Raw genomic sequence first — 10,165 nt, forward strand, 5'->3', positions numbered from 1 at the left:
TCACACTGTCTGTAGTTTTAACACTGACGGATTATAAATATGACTTTCTGCTATTTTTATTATCATCACAAGCAAAATGCATAGCTGTTCATTAATGGTGGTAGTACAGAAATGGAATACATGCTAGCTGACATTACCTCACCTAGTCTGTACAACATCAGACCTCTAGTTTCCATTTTGATGCTCTTATTGATGATGTAATAGTAATTAGTACTTAGCATTAAGATAATAATAAAGTGGGATAACAAGAAATTGTAGCATATAATAGAAAAACATTAAAAATAACACTAAAAATAAATGTTTGTTGATAAAAAGTCTATAAAAAGTCTATAAATACTACACCCTTATAGGCAATGTTTCTATTTAGGATCATGAGTTCTATATAAAACCATTGCTCTAGATGGTGAAATGGTTCTTCAAATTGATAGAGAATGTGTTGTATATGGTTCTATATAGCACCAAAATAGGTTCTGCTATTGTTACAATGTCAAGGACCAGACTCTTGTAATAATAGAAGAACACTTTTTGGTGCTACATAAAAATGTTTTCACAAAGGTTCTGTATAGAACCACATACAACACATTTTTCATCAACATTTCAAAGAACAATTTAACCATTTGTAACTTCCTGGCCTTCTGCTAGGCCACCTCCAACCACTAGGAGGAGTCAGACTGTGTGTCTCAATTCAGGGGCTGCATCCTTCGGAGGCTGCATTTGAAGGCTGATTGCATCACATCGGCGTGACTAGACTGTCCTATTTTGAAGGCTCCTTCATATGCAGCCGAGAAATGTGTCCTTCTTTTCCACGGCAACATATCCCGAGGTTCACTGCATGCCGGTGAGAATTTGAGAACATGGCGGCATCAACAGAGGAGCGAACGGTGGCTGAAGAGTACAGTCCTATATATAAGTTAAATATTTATAAATATAAGTATTGGGTTTAAACTGAGGCAAATGGCTAACGATACAAATGTAAAAAAAAAATTCTCATCAGTAGCCGGCGGTAAAGCAGGTCCAGCTCTAATAAATGAAAAAATAAACAATTAAAATCAATCTGGCTCCTTCTTTAAAGAACTTTAAAAGAACTTGACAAGAGCAGTGTTTGTGGCGCAGCAGTAAGGGCGGGAACAGCGGTGCTGTGACTCAAACAGGAAATCTGCCGCAGAGCAGACCGTCTCCTTTCAGTTCAGCCTTCGCGGGTCTACGCAGCCTTCAAAGGACATGCCTTCGTAGACTGTGTCCTTTGAAGGATTCAGCCCCTGATTTGGGACACACTGAGAGAATCAGGATGAGCTGATTGAGGCTGATCAGGTGCAGCTGTGCACGCTCTACTTAATGAGCGCTCCTCCACAGCTCACTGCTCAGTCTTGAGTTCAGGCTGACATGTGCGTGTCTCTCTGCTGAGCTGGTAAACGGTGTTCTCTCGAGTTTTTGTTAACTCTGGGTTCTCTCCCAGTTGTTTTCCTTGTGTAAGTATATAAAAAAAAGACTTCCAGTGTCCTTTTCTGTTGATTGCTTTGCCTGTTAGTTTTTCAGAAACTCTTTTGTTTGAAGATGCTGCTCTGGTGTTTCATTTGGCTTTTATCCTCCTTCTCCCTTTTGTTTATCAACTCTTCCATGAGGCTTTCCTCAGTATTGCCACGTTAGCTTAGTGGGAACCTTGCCCCCCACCCCCCTTTTTGGAGTCTCTACTGCTCTGCTCTGTTGCAGAATGAGTTCCACAATTCGGAAGGATATATATGCTAAACTGTGTCTCCTGTGTTTTGTTCTTGTAACAGAAAGTAATCCAAATTGCATAATCTTAGACATCGCTGTGGAGCAGATGTATTAGAAAATCTGCCATATGAGAAGGTGCTATAACCTTAATAGCTATACAAACAAAGAAAAGGACCATAAAGGGGAACTCCATCAACTTTCTCCATAATTGAGTGTGTGAGATGCAATCAGAGTGATTCAGAGCGGTTTGGTGTGAAATGGTTCAGAGGTCTTTACAGTGGTGGTGATAGGAACCAGGGGTCGCCATGACTACAACACAAATATAGACATTTTATTTACTATCCAGAACCACCAGTGAACCTACACAAGTCTTCTGAGTTTATATGGAATGTTGATGATGGAAAATAGTGGAAAATCTGAAATAATACGTTTTCTTTGGGGACTATTTTGCCTCACAGCGCCCTGCATGTATCCCTCCACCATGAATGGAGTTTAAGTTCTCTAAACTATCATAAAACAGTGTCTCAGTCATCAGGCAGTGAATTCATAACCATTTCATGTAGGAACTTTCTGTGAGGGAGCTTTTAGAGGTGGACGTCTGGTTCCTATCACCACCACTGAAAAATTCTGACTTGGTAGTTTTCTCTAGAACGGAACCTTTCACACCAAAGAACACTGAATTACTGTTTACATCTTAACCTTTTAATTATGTAAAAGTTTTGAAAAATCAGTGGAGTCGTTTTCTGTTTTGAACAGGATGCCAGTGAAGTGCCACCAGAAGGCTACTGGAGTAATATGTTCCTTCTTCCATGTTTGAGTAAGAACTCTTGCAAATTGTAGCTCAGTTTTGAAAGTCACCCACCCCATAAATCACACTGAAACAAAGGTGTGTGATTGGTTGGTTTGCATGGTTCTTGGCCGGGTTGAGCGACGAAACCCACCGGCCTCTCTGACAATAGACAGCAGCCTGGTCTGTGGGACTGCAGCCCTGATAACAAGCAAGTTGAGAGCTTTTCTCACTTGAGCACTAAGTGGGCAGAAATCCCTCACACAGGGGAAGTTGTGCCCAGAAATAAACCCACAGCACAATTTTCCATGACTCAGAGAGTGATAGCTGAGAAAGAGCAGGGAGGCTTGAGAGGAGCCATCAATATCTGTCTGTGTAATGTTCATGATTACAAAAAACCCTACAGTCGATGCTGAAATACATTCTAAACACTACAATGTATTTCAGAATATTTTGCCATATTAACCAAATATATTTTAAATACATTTATTTTTAAATGTATGGGGAAATATTACACACAGAAATGTAGCATACAAAAATATATATATGTAAATGTGTTTATCAAATCCATCTGAAAATGTATGAAAATATCCAAAATCCTGTCTGATGCTCTTCACTGTCTGATACCTTTAGAAATGAATTTGTTTTCCAGTATCTTCATTTTAAATATGATTAAATGAACCTTTAACATGACAGAAGCGAGTGTTGTGGGTATTGATACTCTGTGAAAATGGCCTGACAATTACAGACTGTAGTCCATCTGTTTCTCTGATACTTTGTTAGCCCTCTTTTACCCTGTTCTTCAGTGGTCAGGACCCCCATGGACCCTCACAGAGCAGGTACTATTTGGGTGGTGGATCATTCTCAGCACTGCAGTAACACTGGCGTGGTGGTGGTGTGTTAGTGTGTGTTGTGCTGGTGCGAGTGGATCAGACACAGCAGTACCTGCTCTGTGAGGTACACCTGAAAACACAGCTCTTTAACTCAGTGCGTCATTAAAACTCTACGGCTCTTTGTTTTTATCTCTTTAATCTGATCTGTCATTGTCTTATGTGATTTTACATTAATACTCAGTTTCTTCTGTTACTGTTAAGCTTTATCAGCTGTCTGTAAAGCACTTTGAGCTGCCACCAGTATGAAAAGGCTCTATAAATTAGGTTGAATGAATAACTGGCTCTAAATGTAGGTATTGTGATATAAACCCCTGAAGGGAGTTTTAAAGCAGACCCCTCACGCTCACTCTTTAAAGTGATAATTCCCTCAGAGCAGCCGTGATTTCACTCTCCCGTCTGGAGACTGAGAGGATTTACATCTGAGCCTTTACACAGTGACAGGAAACCCCAGCGTCCTTCGCAGAGCAAATCTGTTCTACATCCCTCTGATTGGAACCACACAGCCTGTGGTAAATTATGTATGAGGTAATGCATGTTTCTACATTTTAGAGCCAGGGGGCCTCCAAAAATCTTCAAAAACTGCCCTACATACTGCTGGCCTCATAGAGGTACAGTGCAACACTACTCCAAAAGAGCTTTGAGGATACATTCTCCGGTCTCTGTAGTAGAAACTGCAACTCACTGGCCACTTTATTAGAAATACCTACCTTGTATATTCACTAACTGGCCACTTTATTAGAAACACCCACCTTGTATATTCACTAACTGGCCACTTTGTGAGAAACACCCACCTTGTATATTCACTAACTGGCCACTTTATTAGAAACACCCACCTTGTATATTCACTAACTGGCCACTTTATTAGAAACACCCACCTTGTATATTCACTAACTGGCCACTTTATTAGAAACACCCACCTTGTATATTCACTAACTGGCCACTTTATTAGAAACACCCACCTTGTATATTCACTAACTGGCCACTTTATTAGAAACACCCACCTTGTATATTCACTAACTGGCCACTTTATTAGAAACACCCACCTTGTATATTCACTAACTGGCCACTTTGTGAGAAACACTCACCTTGTATATTCACTAACTGGCCACTTTATTAGAAACATCTACCTTGTACTTCCACTAACTGGCCACTTTATTAGAAACACCCACCTTGTACATTCACTAACTGGCCACTTTATTAGAAAAACCCACTTTGTGCTTCTACTAACTGGCCACTTTATTAGAAACACCAACCTTGTATTTCCACTAACTGGCCACTTTATTAGAAACGCCCACCTTGTACATTCACTAACTGGCCACTTTATTGGAAACACCCACCTTGTGCTTCCACAAACTGGCCATTTTACTAGAAACATCCACCTTGTGCTTCGTCTAACTGGCCACTTTATTAGAAACACCCACCTTGTGCTTCCACTAACTGGCTATTTTATTGGAAAAAACAACCTTGCACTTTCACTAAATGGCCACTTTACTGGAAACACCTACCCTATACTTACAAGAACCAGCACTTCTGTTGTCCAGATATTATTTGGGTGATGACAGAGCTTGTAGTGTTGGTACCACTGATGAAGGACTCAAGGATGGCAAACACAAACTGTACATCAACAGATGAGCTACAGTCTGCAACTGTACCTCAGCAACGTGGAGCTACAGGAGAGGGGTTTCTGATAAAGTGGCCTGGAGGGTGTAACAATAACAGGATTTAAATTAAGGTAACAGTTATATCTGTAATTTAACATTTTTTTCCACCCTTTGCTCATCCTTTTCCTTCCTTATATATTTTAGCCATATCATGGACAATGACCCTCACGCAGACGTCCTCCCTACACATCACAGATTCATATGTTCTATTCATGGAAACAGATAAATGATGTGCGTTTCTACTCCAGATAGTGAAAGGCCTCACTGCTGGCTTACAGACAAGATTAAAGGAACTTTTAGCCGCTAAGCTAAAACGGGTTTGGTGTCTTAGGTTACCTTAGTTTTAGCGCTGGAGCTACGAGGCTAATGTAACTAACAAGTAACATAAGCTAATACCCATCAATTAACATGCCAAAATTATCTTACATTTGCCTCTAAAGGCCGTCACACACCGGACGCACTGCATCATGCAGTGCAGCGTCTGCTGTGTTGCACTGAGACGCGCTGGGGAAATTAAACAGAGTCATGGAAACAGAGTCATTGACACACATCAATGTACTGTGTCGGCGCTGGTGTGCGTACCTCCATTTAAAAACAATGGTTATGAGTTTTTGGATGCATAATGTCGGGTGTGTGACAGCCTTAAGATGGTTTTATGTAAATGTGGTCTATTCTGATTGGCTGTGCCTCATTCAAAAAGCAGTCCAGGCTGAAACACTCCTATAACTTTAGCGTGAGTGGGCGGAGCTAAACTGCTGTAGGATGAATAGGTGGACGTATGTATGTGTGTTGGTTATTGTGATATCACACAACAAGTGAAACTGAAAACTGTTTTCACAGCTTAGTTTACATAAATGGACTTTATGTACTGTATTTACATACTACATTAAACTCATATTTAAATAGAAAAGCGAGGGTAATTTGGTCTTCCAGGATATGGGCGCTTTAACTCCTGTAGAGGGCAGCATCTTCCACAAATCAACATTTGAAATTCTTTTTGGAAATCATGGACGCTGTGTCCTCCGGGCTAAAGACCACTCAGCTTGTTATCAGTGCACAGTTCAAAAGCCAGTATCCATGATAGTGTAGGGGGGCATTAGTGCACATGGCATGGGTGACATGCACATCTGTGAAGGCACCATTAATGCTGAATGATATATACAGGTTTTGGTGACATATGCTGCCATCCAGACGACGTCTTTTTCAGGGAAGGCCTTGATTATTTCAGCAAGACAATGTAAAACCATATTCTGCATGTATTACAACAGCAATGCTCCATATTAAAAGAGTCCAAGTGCTAAACTGACCTGCCTGCAGTCCAGACCTGTCACCACTGATAACATTTGGCACATTATGAAATGAAAACTACAACGAAGGAGACCCTGAACTGATGAGCAGCTGAAATCCTCTATCAAACAAGAACAGGAAAACATTTCACTTTCAGAACTACAGCAGTGTCTCCTCAGTTCACAAACACTTACAGAAAGAGGTGATGAAAGAAGAGGTGATGAAACACAGTGGTGAACAGGCCCCCGTCCCAACTTTTTTGGAATGTGTTGTTGGCATCAAATTCAAAATGGGCAAATATTTTTAAAAAAAAAGTCCCAGTGGGTTGTGCTTTAGTCTATGTTTACAGATAACAGTGAGTCATACAGTGTCAGAAATCACAATCAAGTCTTGTAGAGATGCTGAACACCTCCACACAGTGATTTACATGCAGTTAGCACCAAGCTAATTGGTGGGGTATTAGCTTCCATCACTTGTTAGCTACATTAGCCTCGTAGCTCCAGTGTTAAAACTAAAGAAGCAAACTTCAGAAAACTTGAGTTAAGAGCGGAACTTAGAAAACCTTTTTCATTATTTGGCGGAAATGTTCCTTTAAAGTTTTAGGATGTTTGGTGAACGTTAAGCGGCTCTGAGTGACAGATTTTCGGCGGTTTAAAGGCCCGAGTGAGGCGCGGCTCAGTAAACACTCATTAATCTCTCAGCGTCCGTCTCTGTGAAGAGCTGCTAAAGGAAGCAGCTGGAGCACTACGAGGAAAGTTCATCAGTCAGTGGTCATTTACCAGAATATGTGGACTATTCTAAACACTGGAATTACCCTCTCCTCTCACTTCACTTCCTCCCTCACACCGCCGGGTTTGTAGAAGGTCCAGCAGCTTATCAGCCTCACAGGGCTCTCATCTATAAAAGAGCCGACAGAAGCTGTGAGAGAAGCTCATGGAGAGTTTAACTGGGTGATTATTTTGCACACAGACTCATATAACATTCATTTTGTTCCTGTGGCTTGTTCAGCGGTACAAATGGCCTCGTTTTGTCTAGAAAGTTTGTGGAAAGTAAAAATAATTACTTTATTACTGTACTTTGTAACTTTTTTAAAAAATCTGGGGAAGGATTTACAAAAACTTTCTTAAGAAAAAACTTGTGAAGGTTCTTAAGACAAACACTAAGAAGTTCATAAGAATGTTCTTAAATGCAATCCTTGAAAAAACTCAAATATTTCCTTAAATCTTAAATATTCTCAAATATTCTCTAAAATCTTAATTAGATTAAGAAAATCTTCCTTGTTTTCTGAGGCATGCTATGTTGCATTTTACCCTGTACCACAGACGACGCGAGATACATTTTGAATTTGTATTAACTGTAATTAGTTTAATCCGCTCAAAGGAGCAAAATGAGGGAAAAGCATCACCAAGTGTTTAAAACATTTTAGCAAACAAGACCTGGAGGTGATGGAGGAAGAAACAGCCAACAGGAAAATATTCACATTGGAAAATATGATAATTGGGGGGTAACGGACGAGGATGAGGAGCAGAGGCAGCGTCCCTGATAAATTTAGATGCTCCTCGACTCTCACGGCCTGAGACGAGTGAGACGCTGTCGATTAAGAAAACATTTAAAAATGCAATATTTTTAAGAATAACGTTTGTTCTTAGAATCATTCTGAAGAAAATAGTTAAGGAAAGAGTAAAGAATTCTCAAGACATTATTTGAAGAATAAGACGCTTTTCGTGAATCCGTGTTCTTTACTTGAATCAGTCTGTAGAAGCTCCTGTTGTAGCACTCGAAGGTTGAGAGCATCAGAAATCCAGCGCAGATTAAGAGTAGGAAGCCTCCAGGGGCTGCTGGGAAGCCACGGTGGAGGACACGTCCCCGTATGGAAAATAGGCCAGATCACATAAAACTGGATTTTCAGTTAAAGTGTCAGAACATTAACATTTTCCATTAACTCCCCAGTCCATACAGACCATATATGGAAAGAACAGCCCAATTTAAAGTCAGTGTTTCTGTGATGTCACAAAAAAGCAACGTGTTTGCATAGATCATCACACAGCTGCTGAGATATTATCCATATTTTGAGAAAATTAGTCATTCTTTTGAGATATTAAGTCAATATTTCTGCCAGAAACAGAGATAAGAGTTAAAAACAAGACTAGTACTGCAAATTCAGTCAGTTGACCTTCGATACTCACATCACATTTTACCATCTTCGTAGTGTTGCCAGGCTCAGGTTTCTCCCACTTTCTGATAAAGAGAAACTTGTACACACAGCAAAAAATGATATTTTGGCAAGTGAAATGACCTTAAAGAGACCTATTTTAAGTGTTCATAATGCTATTTATGGTCCACTAGAACAGATTTACAGCTTCAATGTTCCGAAAACACATTTTTCTCATACTGTACATCTCTGTTCACCCTCCGTCTGAAACGCTCTGTTAGAGAGCCGGTGTCTTTAAGCCCCGCCTCCCGATGAGCCCAGAGTGCTCTGATTGGTCAGCTCATTTTTACACACCTGGACTGAGAATAGTCCACCAACCAAAAACATCCAGCCAACAGCGTCCTGTGGGCAGCGTCCTGTGACCACTGATGAAGGACTAGAGGATGACCCACACAAACTGTGCAGCAGCAGATGAGCTATCGTCTCTGACTTTACATCTACAAGGTGGACTGACAAGGTAGGAGTGTCTAATAGAGTGGACAGTAAGTGGACACAGTGTTTAAAACTCCAGCAGCACTGCTGTGTCTGATACACTCGTAGCAGCACAACACACACTAACACACCACCTGCTCTGTGAGGGTCCATGGGGGTCCTGACCACTGAAGAACAGGGTAAAAGGGGGCTAACAAAGTATCAGAGAAACAGATGGACTACAGTCTGTAACTGTAGAACTACAAAGTGAAACTATATAGTAAGTTATTTTAACTTTCACATGTTTTAGATTTTGTTCCATATTGTTTTATCCATTGTGTTTGTCGCGCTTAGAGTTTAAGAAAAGCGCATTATAAATTGAACTTTATTATTATTTTATTAAATTCTCTCTGAGGCTCGTTTCGCTCTGCTCAGATGAGTTCCTGAACAGCAGCAGTCAGTGCAGCGTAGGGTCACTGAGTGGATCTGAGTGGAGTTTATCAGTGAAATACAGTGCAGCCTTAAGGAGGAATGTGGAGTGTAAACCGTCTCCAGGCTCAGATCTTCACACAGGAGAGACGCACAGGAGGCCCAAAGCAGCCCACAGATTACACAAAGCAGAACTGGACCGTTCTGGACCTGGACAGATAGAATCACCACCTTAACAGTTTTTTTAATTTTATAGATGAGAATAACTTTATAGTGTGGATTTAAATATCGCAAACTATTCACTAAAGCTATTTTAAGTGTTTTGTAAGGTAATTCAAGGATTTTGTGAACAAGAAGTGAAAAAATAAAAAAATGAATAATAAACTGTAATAATTTGTTTGCATTCATTTTTTTGGTTTCTACCTCATGATTTGATCTCCGCTTTTTAAATATGACGTGATGAATTAATTCGTTTTATCATTCTAGAGCTTTCCCGCTCATTTTAGAATCTTCTACAGCTCTGTTCATCATTCTGGACACATTTCTGGCTTTCTGTTTTTTTAGGGGCTGCTTAGGGGGTGTGGCCATGCAAAGTGCCTCTCAGGTTGCGCTACACTCCCGGTGTAAAAAAACAGACTGTTGTTGTTGTTGTTGTTGTTGTTGTTGTTGTGCGGCTTAGTTTTAGTTGTGTTTATTGGAGTAACTGTGTCCAAAGAAGGTGGGTTTTGCAGTTAACTAGTAGTTAGAAGTGGCATCCCTCCTTGAGTGA

Source organism: Colossoma macropomum, unplaced genomic scaffold (genome assembly GCF_904425465.1).
Source record: "Colossoma macropomum unplaced genomic scaffold, Colossoma_macropomum, whole genome shotgun sequence".
In the NCBI taxonomy this organism is placed as follows: Eukaryota; Metazoa; Chordata; class Actinopteri; order Characiformes; family Serrasalmidae; genus Colossoma; species Colossoma macropomum.